Source organism: Protopterus annectens, chromosome 10.part0, assembly GCF_019279795.1.
Source record: "Protopterus annectens isolate FY-2018-M chromosome 10.part0, PAN1.0, whole genome shotgun sequence".
NCBI classification, from domain to species: domain Eukaryota; kingdom Metazoa; phylum Chordata; order Ceratodontiformes; family Protopteridae; genus Protopterus; species Protopterus annectens.
In genome coordinates, this window is record NC_056744.1 from 346,760,173 (window position 1) to 346,782,996 (window position 22,824).

Sequence of the window (22,824 nt, forward strand, 5' to 3'; positions counted from 1 at the left end):
AAATTACCACAGTCATTATTTCAAGGGACTGCTGATATACATATACATAGTATGCCTCCTCACTCCTCAGTCCAAACTGTCAAAGGCACCTGTATATGTGTCCTAAGTGTGATTGTGAGTAAAGTGAAAAAATAATGATTACAGTAACAAATTCTACTTTGTTGTTCCTACACAAGTTGTAGTAACCTTCTTTGTACACCTCTGAGCTATGTAAGAAAACTAAAAGAATCAATGACCACACTGTCCTTAGCGCAAACGCAAGCTTTAATGACCTCATGTGCACACTTCTAAGATTTGACTGTGAGGAATAACACCACAGCCCCCCCCCCTCATATAACCTACAGCACCTTTCTGTACACAGTCATCCAAGCAGGGCTGGTTTTAGGATGGATGCAGTTGAGAGCAGAGGCCATTATCAACATTATGCTAACAGGGTCATATCACAGCTCTGTTGAGGTTAACGAACATAATCAGAAAATAAATATATATTTTTCTCCTCATTTTCCTCAAACAGCATTTGTGGGGCCCCCACACAGTCAATGATGATTAAGGGAGCCCTTTGTATCCATTCATACAGTCTGGGGAGTAGGGGTCCCCAGTGTCTTAGAAGATCTAAGTGTCTGAATGTTCTGGGATATATGTTATGCCTTCCTTCTGAAATATAATTTCTTGTTAGCTAGATTCTGTACTGACACTCAGAAGAATAATGTATATATCCTGGCATTATTGTGTGTGTGCACAGATAAAATTCAGTGACATTGCCTTACACACACACACACACACACACACGCTATAGCAGTATTAGTTTTGTACTTTTTTCAGCAATACATTGTACAACACTGGTACCAGCAAACCAGATTAGTGACTGCTGTTAAGTAGTCATCAGACAGAGGCAGGGATAGGTCACTTTTATTTACCTTAGTGAGGAGTAATGCAAACCTCTCACTGATTTTGCACATCATTTTGCTCTGTCCTTTGTAACACATTTGATTTGCTTGTAAATCATTCAGGATTACAAACAAGTCAATAAATCCAGACATTAGAGTTTTGTACTTAATGTCCAAAAAGTATGTTGATACAAAAGGTGTTGTTCTATTATCTTTTTCATTGAATCAGTGTAATATTTAAATGTGTTTCTGATTTTGAGCCTTTATGCTGCTATTATTGGTACTGTGCTGATTTCTTCAGTGAAGTTGAGAGTTATGGTATCTGGTATTCTGCAAGTATTTATAAAACTCAATAAAAGAGAAAACCATCCCTGAAGATCCAGAAGTATTAGCTCTTCTTAAAATCCAAAGCATGCATGGACACTGGTCACACTGGGCTACTGATCTATCTAGTGCTTACCCTGCTCATGTTCATTAACAGCTTTATCCCAACGGGTTCATATCACAGACCTGTTCAGGTTAAAGAGAATAATCAGGAAATTAATACATTTTTTTCTCATCATTTTTCCCAACCAGCAGCAGCTTTTGTGCCCCCCCTTCACAGTGATGTATGATTAAGGGGTGCCCCCTTGCAGCTACAGGTATTGCAGGCACCTAAAGCTGGCTATGTTGTTAGTTTTAGTGTAGAGAATGTCCACCAGCAGGGTTTATCTAAGGCATGGACACTATGTTTGTGTTAATATATTTAATGGAATTGTGAAGGCTCTTGATTGATAAAACATTGTTACTATAACCAAAGACATTTTTGAATTTTAAAGGAGATATAAATAAGCATTATTAACCACCTGGTTTATTAAGTGTACAAGACTGATGTAGTAGCTTTTGTTGGTTTGACAGACATGTTACAAAATGTCAAGGTAAGCACTTGCTGTGGGGGCCCCCAGTGACCGCAGGGTTCGCTGGTGCCTAAAGCCGGCTGTGTGAGTGTGTGTGTGTGTGTGTGTGTGTGTGTATATATATATATATATATATATATATATATATAGCACAGGCTCAAAATCAGGGACAGTTTTTAAATATTACTCATATAAACTTGGAAAGTTTTTACAATAATATTATGCATGTTAGCATGCATTTTCTGAAGGATATAAAGTTTGAAACTCAAACCTGCGTCTTTATTTAGAGACGTAAATCCTGTGATTTCATAGAAAACAGCAGATTTTACGAGGGACAGACCAAACTATGAAGCAACAATGTGGACGTTTTGAGAAATTCTGGACAGTGAGAGACAGTCCAAACAGTACATTAAAATACATTTCTCAATCCCTTTACCAACATCAGAATATTTGCAGCCAACGAAGGACGCGACTGATTACTAACAATGCATTTTGTGACCCTGGTACAAACTGTTTACATTTCACAACTTTTACTGTTGGCGGAAACAAGCACCGGCCCACGTCCAAATTTGAAGTGAAAACACTGCACAAAAGGGTGGAACCTACACGCCTTATAAGGACATCGGTGGGACGGGTTTGCCTGAGTTGGGCGTGGTCAGAGAGAAGGCGGCTCCCAAACATCAAGCTTAGATCCTATTTGTTGGTTCGGAGTGGGAAACTTCAAGCACAGGAGAGTGTTGCCTTGCGAAGTAGACAACTTGCGGACCGAGGTACGTATCCAGTATTATGCATTTTATCTATCGGCCACAAAGTCTGGTTGTATGTCTTTTTTGTTTGTTTATCTGGCCTGCCATTATGTGTTTTCATTTCTTCCTTACAAAACATTAACCAGTCTTTCTGCATATATTTCTTTTTTCAGTATCCTGTTTGCAGAATGGCACAATTGCTACTTAATTTACTGGTATATAACTATGAATTTATGCATTCTCAACGGTTCCTGATTTTCAGGTAAATCACCAAGAAATACTGCAAACAGTGACTGACATTAAAAATCCATACGTCTTACTCACCGTGCAGTGCACCCTAGTGCAAAGCCTGTTACTGTATTACATTTAAATGAATAAAAGTAATACTTTAAAAAGTCACTGCTTTCGGGCATTTGCCCTGACCCGCCGTCATCATTTGGCTTTATCCTTGAGCAAAGAATTTGAAAGCTACCTGACTGTAGCCACTCACCTGTCCATATTACAAGCTGCGATGAGCCCAGGTATTTACAGTCCACCCAGGCTTCACGCTCCTTACACTGACCATGCTGCCTCAGGACTCCACAGGTGGTCAGCAGCCCAGCTCCTACCTAAGTGACGGCAATAAAAACAACCTTAGGGATTGTCCGGAGGCTTAATACTGTTTCCACTTCAGGGCAGAATCCAGATATCCAGTTCATAATTAGTAGCACCGCTCTGACAACTGGGCAGCTAATAGTAGCTGTGCCATGGGACAGATGGACAGTGCCACCAACTACAGCTGCATTTACCTTTTACAACACTTACCACCAAGCAGATCATCTCTAGTGTTGATGTTCGCAACAAAACCCCTGACTTCTAAACCATGAAACAGTTAACAGAATGGTTTTGTTAAGAGAAGCACAGGGTTGACAGTATTACATTGGGTAAAATAAGCCTCGTCTAAACCAATTATTTGTGATTTTTTTAAGTTATAAAGTAGTTGGCTTAACAGCTCCCTATCCAAGTTACCGAAATACATTTTGACAGGTGATCAAAATGTACGAATTAACTGTACCGATGAAACAATTCAATGCCAAATTATCATTCTTTTCCCACCGGGGGCATTACACCCCAAGATCTTCTGAATATATTGGGATATTTATGCCCACTCATAACATCTTAATTGTATAAAGCCTATGTACCCGACTGCCCATCTGGGATGGGGGTAGACAATTGGCAATCATGTGGTAACACAAGAGAGATTGCCCCCTGCTATGTGCACGACTCAAACGTATATATGAAAAGAACTGATGTGAGAACTAGTGGACAGGGTGAAAATACAGCTGACCGTTAAGCAACAGTAGTGTTTTATATTATCTATAAGCATACAGTGCAGCCTGAGAGCCCTTTGTCACAGTAACATCTCCAATATACTGTAACTAGATTCTGCCGTTTTCTTTATTGTTTTTAGACTTCATTTTTTAAGAAAATATTATTATTATTTTTCCTTGGCCAAGGCTGTGTTGCTTAACATTTTAACCTGCCTTTATTTCTAAAACTGAAACAGGTGGTCATGTGGTCGTGTACAAGGCACCTTGGACAGTTCCATAGCGTATTCTTTACTAAATACATTGGTTTTGCTTACGGATTAAAAAAAACATTGTTTTCCTTGGAAAGTATTATTTTTTCAGCAAATTTGTTTATTGGAGTACATTGTTTGCTCAAAACCAGACTGTACAGGTACAGAGGGCTGACTGACAGAAAAAGTCCTTAACAGAGAATATGGTCTTATTTTGACATTTCTGTTAAATGCTGCTGAGTAAAGATCTGCAACACATTAAGATTCACTTCTTACTGGTTCTGTCATGCTTACCATTGATAATTATCAATCCAATGCACAAGGTAATCAAATTTCCTCTGTTACCTGTGCTGTGAAATTGGTCCATTCATAAATGTGGTATATTAATAAACCTTAATTATATTTTGTCTTTTTAGGCTGACATGGATAAAAATGATTACAGAATGTTCCTTTAGGTTGTCTTCTTCTTCTTTCGGCTTTTTCCCAGTTAGGGGTCGCCACGGTGGATCATCTGTCCGCTCATGATTGGCAGTGGAGTTTTACGGTGTCGAGTTGCCAGCCCGGCGCCCAACCTTCCACAGAAGGCACACACATGCACACACTCACACCTAGGGCCAATTTAGAGTGTCCAATTCACCTACTGCATGTCTTTGGGATGTGGGAGGAAACCGGAGCACCCGGAGCAAACCCACGCGACCACAGGGAGGACGTGCAGACTTCACACAGAAGGCACCCCAGCTGAGAATTGAACTGGAGAATCTCTAGCTGTGAGGCGGCAATGCTAACCACTGCACCACCGTGGCCGCCCCTTTAGGTTGTAGTAGACAGAAATTGAAATTAACAAAACCTGGCAACATCATTAAGTGTTAAGTCTGTTGTACTATATATACTATCAGAATTTTTACTGATTCTGCTTGAATATGCACGTGTATTTGTTTGCAATGAAGCTTTCCATCATGGGTCAACAATGGGGAAAATGGTGCACATCTGGGCTAAAAAGGTGAATAAAATATAATAAAACATACCAAACAAAATAAGTGTTTGAAAGTGTGTCTGCCTGAAGGTATATACGACTAGACATGTTACTGTCCCCATGATTGCATACCCAGTAGGGTCTTGGGTTACTATTTGATGTAGAATCCAATAACTTATCACTGCTGCTGCTTCTATTAATCTTCAAATACATCTTTGGCTCTACTGAGAAGAAAAGTTAATGTGACCAAACAAGTAAAATGTGATCATGTGGAGTCGGATTAATCAAAAAAGGCGCTGCATAATCTCAGTGATTTCTTGTGATTCCCTGATTCTTATAACAGTGCTGGGGTCTCTGGTTCCCTGTCCTTATAACACTGCCAGGGTTTTCTGTCCTTATAATACTGCTGGGGTTCTCTGGTTCCCTGTCCTTATAACACTGCCGATGTTCTCTTAACCAGACACAAGGATCTTAGAACCTGCAATTATAGGTAAGTATGCTTGAATTTTATAAAGTAAGACTTTTTAATGTATAATTGTTTAAAGTGTACCTTTGCAAGTTAGGGGTATGTAATACTTTTCTGTTTTGCTTCCAGTTTTTGCTTAATTTTGGGGAACACTTTCTGTTTTGTTTCCAATTTATTGTTTAATATTTGGGGAAATACATGTTAGGCATCCAATATTCCTTTAGGGATAGTTACATTTATTTTGTCCAAAATGTTATAGTTTTAGGGGTTGGTACTGTAATTGGGGCTAACTACTGCTATAGACCCAGGTCAGCAACTGTGGTATTCACAGAGAGTATTTATATATAATAACCTTAGCATGTCGGTTTGGTCGAGGGGCAGCTCAGAACAGGTATTCAGTTTAAATTCAGATGGGTAGCGTCCTTCTTTTAATGCAAGCTTTGCAGGACTGCTGTTAGAGGAGATAGTTTCTAGTGGGGAAAGATTAATTAAAAGAGACGAGTAACTAGATTAATAGTAAAGCAGTTTCAATAACTAAAAGGAGTCACAGTGCCCCAACTGTTAAACTAAAGCATCAAGTTCAAATAGTTTTCTGGTTTCTATGCAGTAGTCAAGCAACATTCAGGTAGAAATTAAACAGTGTACATGCTAGTCTCCTAGTTGCTATAACTGTAAAGTAACAGATATGCTTGCTGGTCTTCTAAAACACATTTATATAAGCTGCTAGTCTATTAGAAAGTATTTTTCACCAAGCACCAAGTCTCTATAACTATACAGTAACAGATAAGCTTGATAGCCTTTTAAAACACATTTAGATAAGCGTTCTAGTCTTTAAAAAAAAAAAAACATTTTTCATCAAGCTGTTATACACACAATCCTATTCAAACAGCCATAATGAAACGCTACAACTACAAGCCTCAAAGTCTCTAAGTCTGTAATACTAAACGGTGTAATCAGATAAGCTTGCTAGCCACTAAAGAACATTTTGCAATTGCTATAGGGCTGATCGGCATTATCTGTTAAACGACAGTGTGAAACAGCAGTGAAACAAGTGCAAGTTGCCTCAGTTCCCAAGAACTTTCATTGCAGTCTGTAGGACTTTGTACATTTATACTAGGCAGATATTAATGCAATAGCAATTTTTGCAATGATCTTGCAGCAAAAAGAATTTGTTTGACAAAATGGTGCCCTTGTCATCAGAAACTAAACAACTGAACATTATATTTTCTTGGATATTTTATACTACTTGTGCACCATTTAGTCAGAAACAACATTTACTGTCAAAGAAGGACTTTATGTCCCACTTAATTTATACATAATGCTACCTAAAAGATAAACAGCAAATTATTGTTTATTTATTAATCATTTGGAAAATGGCTAAGTAACTCATCATTGCAGATTCTCTTCAACCCAGACAAAAAGGCTGTATAGAAGGACAGTTTCTAGATTACTAAGGCAACTAGCATATGTCTAAGAGTAAACCGCAGTACCTAGAGAAAGTCCGTACAGATTTGAAAGAAAAATGTAAATTGCTGTGGTACTTGAGTGCAGGGGATTAAAGTTATGAGCTTCTAAAAAAACTTAATCTGGGACTGAAACAATTAACAGAATAGTCTTGTTAAGAAAAACACGTTTGACAGTATTGTATAGGGTAGAATCAGCCTCGTCTAAACCATTTATTTATGACTTTATAAGGTTATAAAGTAGTATTTACTAACATGAAACAGTTGGCTTAACAGCTCCCTATCAAAGTTACCGAAATACATTTTGACCGGTGATCGAAATGAACGCATTAACTATAACGATGAAACAAGTCAATGCCAAATTATCATTCTTTTCCGACTGGGGGCATTACACCCCAAGATATTCTAAAATATATTGGGATTTTATGTCCACTCATAGCATCTTAATTGCATAAAGCCTATGTACCTGACTGCCTATCTGGGATGGGGTAGTCAACTGGCAATCATGTGGTAACACAAGAGAGATTGCCCCTTGCTATATGTACAACTCAAACGTATATATGAAAAGAGTTGATGTGAGAACTAGTGGACAGGGTGAAAACACAGCTGACCGTTAAGCTACAGTAGTGTTTTATATTATCTGTAAGCATACAGTGCATCCTGAGAGCCCTTTTCACAGTAACCTCTCCAATATACTGTAACTAGATTTTGCCTTTTTATTTGTTTTTAGACTTAATTTTTTAAGAAAATATTATTATTAGTTTTCATTGGCCAAGGCTGTGTTGCTTAACATTATAACCTGCCTTTATTTCTAAAACTGACACAGGTGATCATGTGGTCATGTACAAGGCACCTTGGACAGTTCCATAGCTTATTTTTCGTTAAATACATCGGGTTGTTTACTAATAAAAAGAAAACATTGTTTTCCTTGGAAAGTCTTATTTTTCAGCAAATTTGTTTACTGGGGTACATTGTTTGCTCAAAACCAGACTGTACAGGTACTGAGGGCTGAATGACAGGAAAAGTCCTTAACAGAGAATATGATCTTATTCTGACATTTCTGTTGAATGCTGCTGAGTAAAGACCTGCAACACATTAGGATTCACTGCTTTCTGGTTCTGTTGTGCTTAGTGTTGATAGTTATCAATCTGGTGCACGGGGTTATCATATTCCATCTGTTACCTGTGCTGTGAAATCGGTCCACTCGTGAATGTGGTATATTAATAAACTTTAATTATATTTTGTCTTTTTAGGCTGGCATGGATAAAAAATGATTACAGAATGCTCCTTTAGGTTGTAGTAGACAGAAATTGAAATTAACAAAACTAATTTTTATTTACCTGGCAACATCATTAAGTATTAAGTCTATTGTATTAAGCTGTATATATTATCAGAATTTTTACTGATTCTGCTTGAATATGCACATTTATTTGTCTGCAATGAAACTTTCCATCCTGGGTCAACAATGGGGAAAAATGGTGCACATCTGGGCTAAAAAGGTGAACAAAATATAATAAAACATACCAAACAAAAGCTTGTTTGACAGCTAATATAATCACGTCACATGGCATATAATGGGTGTAACATTAAGTGTTTGAATATGTGTCTACCTGAAGGTATATACGACTAGGCATGTTACTGTCCCCATGATTGCATACCCAGTAGGGTCTTGGGTTACTATTTGATGTAGAATCCAATAACTTATCACTGCTGCTGCTTCTATTAATCTTCAAATACATCTTTGGCTCTACTGAGAAGCAAAGTTAATGTGGCCAAACAAGTAAAATGTGATTATGTGGAGTGGGATTAGTCAAAAAAGGGGCTGCATAATTTCAGTGATTTCTTGTGAGTTCCCTGATTCTTATAACACTGCTGGAGGGTCTCTGGTTTCCTGTCCTTATAACACTGCCAGGATTCTCTGGTTCTCTGTCCTTATAACACTGCTGATTTTCTCTGGTCCCCTGTCCTTATAACACTGCTGGGGGTTTCTGGTTCCCTGTCCTTATAACACTGCCAGGATTCTCTGGTTCTCTGTCCTTATAACACTGCTGATTTTCTCTGGTCCCCTGTCCTTATAACACTGCTGGGGGTCTCTGGTTCCCTGTCCGTATAACACTGCCAGGGTTCTCTGGTTCTCTGTTCTTATAACACTGCTGGGGGTCTCTGGTTCCCTGTCCTTATAACACTGCTGGGGGTCTCTGGTTCCCTGTCCTTATAACACTGCCAGGGTTCTCTGGTTCTCTGTCCTTATAACACTGCCAGGGTTCTCTGGTCCCCTGTCCTTATAACACTGCTGGGGGTTTCTCGTTCCCTGTCCTTATAACACTGCCAGGGTTCTCTGGTTCTCTGTCCTTATAACACTGCTGGGGGTTCTCTGGTTCTCTTGTCCTTGCATGAGGAGATTGTATTTGCTGACACTGCTTTAAGCCCCCAAATGTGTTTATTTTGATTAGACCCTGAATCCTTTAATTCTGCTTCATATCTTGGAGCTTCATTTAAACTGCCCCATCCTTCTCACCCCCAATCCAGCTACTGACCCATCTAGAAACTCTCAATGGACCTCTGAATATATCCTTCCTGCTGGACTTTCTGAGTCTGCTACCTTTGCTGTAAACCTTGCTGGGGTCCTTTGATTATTTTCATCCAGTCAGGGTCCTCTTACACTATTTCTAACACCTTTTAATCTTCCTGGGCTTTCTGAAATTAATAATGTTGATAAAGGCTCTGAATTACTTATTGTTAATGGGATTGTTGACCTTTTTACATCCTGCTGGAGAATATGCTGATTCTGTTAGCTTTCTGGAACCTCCTTGACAGTTGATCCTGCTTGGGAGGAGGGGCCTCAGATAAATTACGCTCATTTATTTTATACAGCCCACCCTGGTTTTCTGCAACTCTTTGAGTTAAAATAGTCATTTTTGCAATGATCTTGCAGCAAAAAGATCCTGTTTGGCAAAATGGTACCCATGTCATCAGAAACTAAACAATTGAGCATTATATTTTTGAGGATATTTCTTACTACTTGTGTACCATTTAGTCAGAAACAACATTTATTGGCAAAGAAGGACTATATATGTCAATTAATTTACACATTTGCCACCTAAAAGATAATTAGCATATCATTTATTTATTAATTATTTGGCAACTGGCTAAGTAACTGATCATTGCAGATCCTCTTCAACCTAGATAACAAAGGCTGTATAGAAGAACAGTTTCTAGATTACTTAGACAACTAGCATCTGTCTAGGAGTAAGCAACAGTACCTACCTAGAGAAAGTCCATACAGACATCTTAGGATGTTACTGCCATGTTAGTAAACAGAATGGACATTTCTGGCACTGGCTCCTGAGCTATATTTTGCTATCATGTCTTAGGTCTTTTGTAGATCTGAATGAACCTGAATGTCACAACTAGAACAAAAATATGACAGCAGGGCAAGGTAAGCATAACAGCCATTCAGCATAATATCTGTGAAGTGAGTGGCATTGTATTTATTCACTTGTTAGATAACTGGGTACACTGCCCTTATGGACCTTTCCAACCATGACCACTACCACACGGAGCAAATGGTGAACAAACAGGAATATAGCTTTATGCAATATATAATATGCAAAGTGCAGGGAAATAGTCATTTAGTATACATTCTTTATTAAAGCTAACAGTTTGGAATATTACAGGTAGTTTATAATACATTATGGTAAGAGACTTTCAGTCTGATAATGGTGTGCATGCAGTACAGTGACCATATATCTCACCTAAAATAATTAAAAAAAGTCAACACAGAGATCACACAGACCCATTAAAAGAGAATTTGTGCTACACGATTACCTGTTTTTTTAGTTTAGTAGTTACACTGCATTTTTGTTGTCTTTTTGGTTAGAGAAATTAGACCATTAAATATTTGAACCAAGTAAGTCACCACCATTATGTAAATCCAGACAAGCTGCTTGGAGCTTAAAAAGAAGACAAAAATGCAGATGACGTGTAGATGTGTAAACGGGCCAGAAAATATTCCACAAATCAGATTATTTCTCCATCGTAACACAAAGACATGATTATCATTTTAAAACAAAACAACAGTAGGACAAACAAGTGCAAATGTTGCACAGCACTTAATTATCTACAAAGTGAATGATGTTCCATTTACATACACAATTTTTGTTAGCAAAGAAAGCACAGATAAGTCAAACATTTTACCAAATTATCATTCAGTTTTCATCATTGCTTAAATTAAATTTAGAACAGCTGACTGTAAAATAACACTGTTACACCTGCAGTGGAATGCCATTCAAATGTAGTAACTCCTTTCAGAATTCTTTTATAATGTGGTCCATTTTTTAAGTAATTTTTATAAAATATCTTGGGTGATTTATCCTGTACTACAAACAGCAGTAGTCTGAGTGACTAAGATGAACCCAGCTGTTCTTGTTGTGGGTGTCCTTTTATTACATCCTTTATGTTTCAGGCTAGATGCTGCCATTAACTGGAGTCTCTCTGTACTGAGGGTAATTTGATTTGTCACAGCTGTCCAAGTATTAATTTTTGTGTATCTTTGTATAATTTCTGCAGAAAACACTAAAATGTTCTGTTCGTTATACCCAGATTTAGACTTGCTCAATACATTTAGAATTTGTTGTTGGGCATGCATGTAATCAACTGGTAAAGGTGACACATGTCACTGCTAAGCTCTGTGACACACAGTTGCTCTTCATTAGTTTATATAAAGATCTTGGTTGTCCCACCATATGGTATAAAAGGCTGCTTCTATGTCCTGCAGATGTCCATTCAACTAATGTTTGTGAAGGCGTTCATTCCAAACCTGGGGTAAGGGTGGTGATTAGCGGAATGAGGTCATTCAGTCTCTAGACAGATCAATACCTCATGTAAGAGTCACAGTTCATTTCTCAGTAGAGACCATATATGATCGTAATTTGAAAAGTGAATCATAGTTTCAAACAGTTTTAAACAGTTCTGAGAAAAATAGTGCATACTGGTTCCACTTTTCAGTTTATAATCTCAGTCACAAAGATCTAGATTTGGCAACGGAATGTTTTTCTAAAAGAATTATATATACAAAATTATTTTTTTATACATTATTAACTCATTCCTCTCAATGAGCTCTTGAAGTTTGCTCTGTAACGTCTAATTAGTGGAACCTAAGATCTTTGATAAAATCAAATTATGTCCTCAAATTTCAAACAAATGGTCACATCTTTGAAACAATAAACGTCACCAGAGAGTGTAAATGTAAATGGCAAACTCTTCAGTACAAAGTATTTTTTACAGTGGTAGAATTATCTGTGTTTTAGGTCATAAACTAGATTTTATAAGTTACAGTATCAATAGTAATTATTTAGTTTGTAATATTTTACAAACAACTAACAATATATCACTAACCACCAATCTACTCATGTACTTCCAGCAGCATTTTGCACATCCATCTGAGAGCTTTCATGTGAGGCTAAGCAGTTGTGTCTATGCTACTTGGTTTTTGAGACATGTAGAAAAATATGACATTTATGGCATGTGCCTGTTTTTAAATGTTAGTAGTTTAATGTCACCACTTAGAAGATGGAATATGACACGTTATATTAAAGCATGTCAGGCTGATATGTGCTTATTACAAGATATTAATGCTGTTTCTTTACTAAAACAAGAATGCTTATTATTCGTTTTGGGAGCTAATTTTGATTTTGACTCTACAAATTGTTCAGGATTGTTTGTGTTTTTTGGAGAGGCTCATGATTAAAGTCATACAGTGGGTGCGAAATAACATGGGCTAGCTCTTGTGCTAGAGTTTAAATATCATACCAACAACTGGAGTTAATTAATTTCTATGCACCAACGATATTTTCTTTATGAAAAATGATTTGAGACTAGTTGTATCCCAGGTTAGATACGAATCATGTGAAATTATGGGGTGTTAAGATTTTAATTTTAGTGTATTAATCATGAAGAAGTGGGAAGGTAGAAGAACTTGAGAAAGTAAACATTAGAATATGCAAGGCTCATTTTATGGAAATTGCAGGGTTTACTTTTAAGGAAGAACATTTATATTTTAGATCCAATTTTGCATTGACAATGTCATTCCCTGTTGACAAATCAGGACAAATATTTGAGAAATTTTTCAGATCACAAGGTTTTAATAATAGAAATAAGTTGCTATCCTATTGGGCCTGGCAAACAAAAAAGGAGGTTTGCTTCCCTTTGATAGAACGTAGAAGACTCAGTTGATCTTTTGTTACAGTTGCACTTCATTGGAACAAAGATTCCACTGCCTTAAAGTACAGCTACTGCAACAATATAAATGTTGGTGGAACATTTTAGAGAATCCATTAGGGATTATAACCTTAATATTTGGTAGGATTATAACCTTAATATTTGGTTCATGTTTACAATGACAACTCTGTTGGGACAATTGATTTCTTCTCTTTCTAAGCATTTTCTTTTTGAACAGTGCAAGAATGTTTATGGAAACAAACAAGCAAACAAAAACAATAGCTGATAAGAAAATGATATGCTATGAAGGGGTTTAAAAATCTCTCATGGTGTTATGACTAAACATCCTCACAAACTGACAGAACTGCAGGGTTACTGTAATCAGAAAATTGCCAAAGAAGCATTGCAAAAGGAAATTGCCAAAGAAGTAGGAGAGAAACCATTTGCAATTAGTGAAAATAAGTTATACACATTAACTGGACCTGGACAGCCCTTTTCTTTTATTACTGGTACAGGTATCCTTGAAGTGTGTTAAGTCTTTTTATTACCTGAGGAAGATGATATTCCTTATAGCTATCATAACTTTTAGAGTGACTGGTAATTAAGCATAATGTTAAATGTATTAAATTGATGCTGGCCAGCTGGGAGAAATGGCTCATTGTTATTGTTGAAGAAAGGGACATGTAAATCAGGTTTATCTGACTGGAGATTAAATTCCTTATTAAACTGTGATTACAAAGTTTTGGCATGCATGATGTAAAAGACTTTTTTTTTTCAAATTAAATTCAAGGCTAAATGCCAAGTAATATCATGCATAACATTTTATGGCCAGTTAAAGAACAGTTTAGAAGAGTGAACTTGGATAGTTGAGTGGAAAGACATATTACAAAATCTCTCAAGAGGGTATTTTTAGAGTTGTACAGCAGACAGGCTGAGTTTTGTTTTTGGCTAGACAATGGTTATTCTTTTTCTTGGCTGAAGACTAAAGCCAAAGATTACATCAGCTTAACTCTGTCTACACAAACATGTATGAGGCAGACTCATCTCCGTAGCACAATTTTAGGTTCATAGGTGGGTACTAGGCTGTCTGCCCGAAGGCATTTATAAGCCTAGCCAGAATGTGTTGGCTTTTGCCGCTCCCTTAGATTAGTTCCCTGTGTCTCTGTCCAGCAGAGCCACTGAAGTGATCCCCGAGGTAAACTTTCTGTTTCCCATCCACTCGTCAAGGTTTCTCTTGAAGAGTGTTAGCGAGGAGCTCTGCCTAATGTAGATTGGAATCTTGTTCCAAAGCATGGGAAGTCTCTGGGACAGAAATCTATCCCTCCAGCATGTCCTATTTATGTGTGGCTCGAGGGGATAAGGTTTTCTTTAGGTGGAGCATGTCCATCAATTCTGGGTTGGACATGGCCTTGTATGTCAAGCAGAGATCACCTCTGAGTAGGTGGTATGCAACTGAATACAACTGGAGTTTCTTCAGCTGAGCTGCATATGGCAACTGTTTGAGGCCATTGATCCTTTTGGTGAGGTACTTTTGTGGTCTTTCCAGCTGTTGCAGGTGTCTTGTAAGGTACATCCCAAATGGGGCGTTGTACTCTATGATGGGTCTGATGAATGATGAGTAGAGGGGCACAATGACCTCTTTTGATCTGGATGCGAACCCTTTTGTGATTAGGTGGGCCATGTAGAAAGATTTTCTAACCACTTTGGCAATGTGATTATCAGAGGTGAGATTACTATCTACTTGGGTCCCCAGATCCCTTATTATGTCTTCTGTATTTAGGGGACTACCACCTATGTGGTAGTGTGTGGGTACTTTGTTTTTTCCAAAGGGGATGACTATGCACTTTTTGGCATTTAGCTTAAGGCCATGATTTTGACACCAGGTATCCATCTCAGTGAGACCCTTTTGGAGGATGTCTGTGTCAGCTGGAGAGTAAATTATAGCCCCTAGTTTGCAGTCGTCTGCAAACTTGGTCAGCCATAGTCCTCCTGTGCTTGCCTGTACTTCTGAAAAGTATATGCCGAACAGGAGGGGTCCTAGGACTGAGCCCTGGGGAACGCCACTTGTAACCGGTTTAGAGTTGGACCTAGCTCCTGCAACTCTTACCATGTGCGTTCTGTCTGTGAACCAGTTGCAACCCATCTTGTGATGTAGTGGTTTATGTTCAGGCTGGTGAGCTTGTCTATAATACCAGAATGGGGAATGGTGTTGAAGGCCTCAGCGAGTTTTAGGTAGGCAGTGTGTACCACCTTTCCCTCGTCTATAACCTTGGTAACTGTCTCAAAGAATTGGTCTTTTATTTGGTCTTTGCATTTATTGCATGGTAAATAAATATAAGTACATGCATGAGTTTTTTAAATCTAAGCAAGGCATTTTGAATGAAACAGCTTCTAATGGAAGTTTGAATGCATCGGGGAAGAGTCAAAGTCAAAGTAAACTTTATTGTCATACAGATCAACACAGAAGAAAGAGTTTGTATCGCTGCACGGAATTTTGATACTCAGGCTCATACCATAAGACTTACAGTTTACAAAAGGAAGATAGATTAAATTAATAATAATTAAAAATACTAAAATATGTAAATACTAAAGAATGATAATACTAAAGACTGATAATACTAAAGAATGATAATACTAAAGACTGATAATACTAAACAATGATAATACTAAACAATGATAATACTAAAGACTGATAATACTAAGGAATGATAATACTAAAGAATGATAATACTAAAGAATGATAATACTAAAGACTGATAATACTAAAGAATGATAATACTAAAGACTGATAATACTAAAGAATGATAATACTAAAGACTGATAATACTAAAGAATGATAATACTAAAGACTGATAATACTAAAGAATGATAATACTAAAGAATGATAATACTAAATTAATACTAAAGAATGATAATACTAAAGACTGATAATACTAAAGAATGATAATACTAAAGACTGATAATACTAAAGAATGATAATACTAAAGAATGATAATACTAAAGACTGATAATACTAAAGAATGATAATACTAAAGACTGATAATACTAAAGAATGATAATACTAAAGACTGATAATACTAAAGAATGATAATACTAAAGAATGATAATACTAAAGACTGATAATACTAAAGAATGATAATACTAAAGACTGATAATACTAAAGAATGATAATACGAAAGAATGATAATACTAAAGACTGATAATACTAAAGAATGATAACACTAAAGAATGATAATACTAAAGACTGATAATACTAAAGAATGATAATACTAAAGAATGATAATACTAAAGACTGCACTGATTCAGAATCTAAGTAAGAAACAAATTATGGCAGTAGAAATCAATACCAGAATTGTTGAATTGGGGATTGGCAAAAGTGGACCATAGTAATACTACGGCCTTAGATGGATATTCATGGTCATTGTGTGAACATGCTATGGATTATCCTCAGTGTCTGTAAATAAGCATAGCTAGGCAGAAATTCATAGCGGCCATTTATGTTAATGGGCAATGACCATGAAGAAATGTAAGGAAATTAGCCGTAATGAAATGCAAATGACAAATTATGTAGAGTGGTATCTTCTGATTCAGTTTTGTGCAATCTGCTTCACATATTATATCTAATTTGCAATCTACATAGATGCTAGCTGACTACGTAAAAAAAAATAATTTAAGTTGTCCTTTCCTCTGTTCAATACCACAGTCTTACACAAAATCACAAACTAATTGCTGAAACAATCCCTGCCATCCTTGACAAAAAAGTCATGTGACACAACTTCCATAATGACTTACCCATGCAGAGTCCAGCCAAGTAAAGCTGTGCTGAAGTAATACATTTGCAGTGGTAAAGAAAAAACATCCATCCTTTCATTCGTGCCAGCTGCCATCCTGTAATCAAAATGCTGTCAGTGACCCTCGGGGATCTTCCAGTAAAGGCACAAAACATACTTGCCATTTCATTACTTCTGATTAAAATCGCTGCATTTCTGTCATGCATGCACAATCAGTAAAACACACTGAAGTACATTTTCACAGTGATCAGCGCCCATTTCCACTGCTTCTGTAATTATTTCCCATTTACAAATGACAGTGTATTCACCAAAGCCATTGTAATATGCCCATGATGCAAATAAAACAAACTTTTCTTGAAGTAAATGCAAAATTCTTACCTCATTTTTAATTGTTCTTACTTTATAAAGTTTGTGGTTTTCTAATTAATTTGCCGCACAAGTCCAGTTACCACAAGTTAATATGGTGCTGTTGGCATAAGTCCAGGGTCTTTTATATTTTTATATGCAAATGAGGCGTTTTACTTTTATCTCTATGAATCACAGTAATATGCCAATGGCTAAAGCATCCTAGCCATGTAATAAGTTTCCCTTTAATGCTTATTCCTTAAGTACTTTATGCTTTTGCCATAGGCAAGCAGGCTTATCAAAACACCTTTGCATTTATGTAGTCAATGTGAATGACCTCTGCTGACCCTCTTTGCATAATAATGTAATGCCAACTTTCATGGACATCAACACTATCAATACTACGGTTACCTTTTTAACCTTGGTGAGAGACATTTAGATGCTCTGTTAAAAGAAGGAATTAGATTGTGGGTACAAATCAACAACATTTTTTTCTTTCTAAGGGATTTTACATGATGGATAGGCTATCAGAAGTTACATGTGAAAGGTCTACTGTGCTATAAAAGTGCTTTTTTTTTTTTTTTTTTGCTGAAAGAGTTTAAATGTGTAATAAATAAATAATGTTTGCTCAGAGATTCATAATGCTCTGTAATGAGACCCTTGTGCAGCTTCCAAATGCTTTATCGTATGCATGGATCCCCTCAAATTATTTGTGGTATGATCCCAGTTATTCTCATTAGAGGTAATATATAATTTCTCAACCAGAGTATTGGTAAGGCTGATCTATTACCAATGAGATAGGTTATTTTGAACAGAAAAAGGAAACTGGCTAGGTTTAAAGTGGTCAGAAAGGTAGCCTTCTACTTTCCTATGAACCTAAATGCCTTTTTTAAGAATATGGAGACACCACCAACTTTAGTTTCTTCATGAAATGTGGTAGACCTGACAGTGCAGTAAACATTGAAACCCTACAATAATGGCGTGCTCTCATTGGTATTGAGCCAGGTTTCTGACAATGTATATATCAATGTTTTCCAGGTTAATGAGTGTCTTTAGGAAGTGGAGATTTTTTGTTAAGGATACTAGCATTGAGCAGCAATACCTTTATCTTATCTAGATTCTATTTGTTATGTTGGAAGCATAAGAAGGCTGATGTTGTCTAAAAAAAGGCACTATGGGGGCAGACAAGGACTTAGCCAACAAATGAAAGCCTTGGGGTTATAGGTACGGGCCATCCCTTGCAAAGCAGTTAGTGCTATCTAACATTTCCTTCCAGACAGACACCCGAGTGACAGCAGAAACTAAGATAATTGTTGAAGTCGATAACCTTTTGTGGGTAATGTGACATCAGTCTTGGTGATGGCAGAATGCCATTCAAGGCCAGGATCATACCTGCCTTGGACACATTCTGAAAGCTCCATCATGTCCCTCTTCATACAGTCAAGGGAGATACAGCTGCAGTCATTTACACCCATGTGCACCATGATTGTGTTGTATGTGTACTTGTGGTGTATGGGCATGACTGCATCTGTGATGTGGTGAATCCTGGCATCCCATCGACAATTGACAGTGACCCTCTCCTATACCCTGGTGGGTGGTACATATGTGTGCCCAATATGGAGTCACCTATTATGAGGATGTCAGACTGTGGGGAGTTTTGCCTTGGGGCCTTTTTAATTGAATCAGTATGACTAACTACAGGTTTCATGGTGGGTACCATCCTTCTTGTCTGTTTGTGAGTTTGTGTATGTCACTGAGGGTACATGTTTCCTAGGCTACATTTAGGAGGCCTTTGTAATTTTGGTAGGTTACATTTAAGATTCTCAGCATTAATAAGTCTATGTTTTTGGTCTAAACTATGTGTAATTTATTTAGTGTGGGCTATGTTTTAGGTCCGAACTATTTGTAATTGATTTAGTGCTGTGCTTTGTTGTACTGACAACCTGCTTGGTTTTTGTAATGGCTTCATGTGAGAGTTTTGCCTCCATTAACATTATGTAACTATGTCTCTCACACATTGTGCTGACGAGGGTTCAGTTCCTATAATCAGGTATTTGAGGCACAAATAAGTACAAGAAATGTAGCATAGTTCATTTTAGAAAACAAAATGAAGGAATAAGAGGTCAAAGAGGGTTTCGTCTTTCATGGATTGAAAAGCTCGACACAGTTCTCCATGAAGGAATCTGTGAGATTATGAGTACGGAGAGAGGGCTGCCAATCGGTCCTGATAACTAAGATTTTTTAGGCCGCTGATCTTTTTAGCTATGAATGTCTGAGGTCTGACAAACTGAGTGATATGTTTAGACAAATACATGCTAAAAGGTGCATTATATTCAATAGTGGATCTGATGAGAGATGACTGAAGGGGGATTAGGACTTCTTTGGATCAAGTGGAGATGCCTTTAGCAACTACATGAGACAGGTAGAAGGCATTCTGAACTACTGCAGAGACTTAATGGCTAAGTGATAAACAATTATCAACAAGAGGGCCTTGATCACTTATGACACTGCCTGACTGGAAGGATGTGTCACATATATGGAAGTGAAAATACTTTGTTTTCTAAAATGAACTATGCAACATTTTTTTTGCATTTAATTTGAGACCATGGTCCTTGCACCAGTTGTTAACATTGTTCAACCCATGTTGGAGCAATTGCAGGTTAGTGGAAGATCAAATAAAAAAAAAAAATCCAGCTTACAGTCCTCTGCAAACTTAGTTAGCATTAGGCCAGGAGTGCTGGTCTGGAGATCTGAGCAATATATGCCAAATAGAAGAAGGCCCAACACCAAGCCCTGTGGTACACCATGGATAACGTTTTGCTTTCAGAAGTGGCACCTGCTATTCTAACACACAAGTTCTATTAGACAGCCAGTTAAATATTCATAGCAAAATATAAGGATTTATATTCAGATTTACAGGTCTATCAACACTGTCTGTGAGTAGGTGCAGCAGGTTAAGGCTGTGAGCTGTAGTTCCTGTGGTACAGGGTTTGATTCCCTCAGCCCTCCTTTGCTACTATATGACCTTCTGCAAGTCATTTAACCAGTCAATGCTTGAGGGCAACTGGAAATTTGGGCTAGGCTATTCATTGGTCTCTTAGAATGCAAGTCTAGTAACTACCTATTAGTCTATAATAATACCTGCATGGGGAAAAGTGTGAAATGCCTTGGCCAGGCCTAGAAATGCTACATGCACTGAATAACCACTATCGACTGCTTCAGTTACTTTTTCAAAGAACTTAATGAGATTAAAGACTCAAGAAACTTCCTTTGGCAAAACTGGATTGAGGATGGTACAAGGTTAAGACATTTTCAATATCCAGATCTGAGATAATGTACTCCAGAGCTTTACAAATGAGGCTAGTGAGTCTAATGGGCCTATAGTTACCAGTGTCTGTGGTCAGGCCACCCTTTTATAATGGCATTGCAATGGCTGTTTTCCAGGCTTTAGGAAAATAGTCACTGATGAGGCTTAGATTAAAGAGTTTATGTAGGAGTTCAGGTCGGCCATATTCTGCACTGATAATCAGGCAACCTGGTATGTTTTTAGGGCAAATGGATGAGGCCTTCTTCATTTTTGAGAGAGCAGAGAGAAGTTATGCTATTGTAATGAATTGCGCTGTCTGGGATTGTGGAGCCTGTAGAATACCTATAACTGTGGGATTGGCAGAATTTGTTACATAGTAATTAAATGACATGGCTGGGATTGGGGAGTTGTAGAATAGCTATAACTGTGGGACTGACAGAACTTGTTACATAGTAATTAAATAACATGTCTGGGATTGTGGAGCCTGTAGAATAGCTATAACTGGGACTGACAGAACATGTAACATAGTAATTAAATAACATGTCTAGGATTGTGGAGCCTGTAGAATAGCTATAACTGTGGGACTGACATAACTTGTTACATAGTAATTAAATAACATGTCTGGGATTGTAGATTCGTAGAATAGCTATAACTGGGACTGACAGAACTTGTTACATAGTAATTAAATAACATGTCTAGGATTGTGGAGCCTGCAGAATAGGTATAACTGTGGGACTGACAGAACATGTAACATAGTAATTAAATAACATGTCTGGGATTGTGGATTCGTAGAATAGCTATAACTGGGACTGACAGAACTTGTTACATAGTAATTAAATAACATGTCTAGGATTGTGGAGCCTGCAGAATAGGTATAACTGTGGGACTGACAGAACATGTAACATAGTAATTAAATTACATGTCTGGGATTGTGGAGTCGTAGAATAGCTATAACTGTGGGACGGACAGTACTTGTTACATAGTAATTAAATAACATGTCTGGGATTGTGGAGCCTGTAGAACAGCTATAGTTGTGGGACTGACAGAACCTGTTACATTTATTTATTTATTTTATTTATATATTTTTTTTCCTGGATAGTCCACTGGGCCATGAGGAGCCCGTTTTCAATGGAGTCCTGGGGAGAAAAGCTCCAGAAAATTACAAATTACAGATTTAACATAAGAGCAAGTTATTAGAGAAATGTAATGTGCACAAATGAAGCAAAATTAAACAAACAGAAAACACATATTAGTAGAGTGGACATATTAGTACAATGCAATAAGAGTAACATTTACAAACAAAGTTTTTAACAGTTTAACATATTAGCACAATGCAATAACAGAAACAGTCTAAATGTATTAACAGTTATGCTAATTCCATTCTAGGAGTTATGCTAATTCCTAAAGTTTATTAGGGGTACAAAACAATGGGAGGCTATTGTGAATTATAGCTTATAGAGAGTAGCTATAGTGTAAGAAGATTATGTGGGGTGGGAGCAAAAGCATTCTCATAGTGAAGTTAGGTGTGTGTGAAGTAAGGTTTTTAATGAAGAGAGGCTGCTGGTGGTGCGGATGAGAGGTGGGAAGGAATTCCAGTGGCGTGCTAGAGAGAAGGACATTAGATGTTTGCCTGGTGGACGGGCAGGTTTATGCAGTACAATTAGATTTTGTGATTTAGTTCTCAAAAGTCTATTTGGTTGGTGCATTTTAAAGGTGGTGGCAAGAGAGGGACAGAGAGAGGGGGTGAAATTAAGTTTGTGTGCTTGGACAAGTTGAATATAGATGAGGTAATTGGGCAGCTCAAGCCAATTCAGTTGGTGTAGGGCAGTGCAGTGATGGGAAGTGGATCTATGGCCGGTTTCAAATTTTGTTATTTTATTATAGCTAGAGGAGAGTTTAGTCTTGAGGGAGGATTGCAGGCTAGTAAGGATAGAGGCACCATATAGGAGGGATGGGATAAGGTAAGTGTTGGCAAGGGTGAGCCTAGTGGAGAGAAAGATGTAACAGTTGAGGTGGTAAAGCGTGCCTATTTTTGTGTGCGTTTTTTTGATATTTACTTGTAGATGATTAGCAAACTTCAGCTGGTCATCAATCAGGACTCCTAGTAGTTTAGCATTAGAGACTATTTCGGGAGGAGTATTATTCTGACAGGTGACTGAGAATGAGGTTTTAT

The 22,824-nt window shown here is 37.5% G+C and overlaps 1 protein-coding gene across 1 annotated transcript in view; it reads left to right on the forward strand.

The window, feature by feature from the left end:
* Nucleotides 1–2,486: 2,486 nt before the first annotated feature.
* Nucleotides 2,487–22,824, forward strand: part of LOC122813116 (flavin-containing monooxygenase 5-like) — a 263,343-nt gene continuing 243,005 nt past the window's right edge. The window contains exon 1 of the mRNA XM_044085249.1: nt 2,487–2,553. The gene's annotated coding sequence lies outside the window, so the exon portion shown is untranslated. The remainder of the gene's footprint in view (nt 2,554–22,824) is intronic.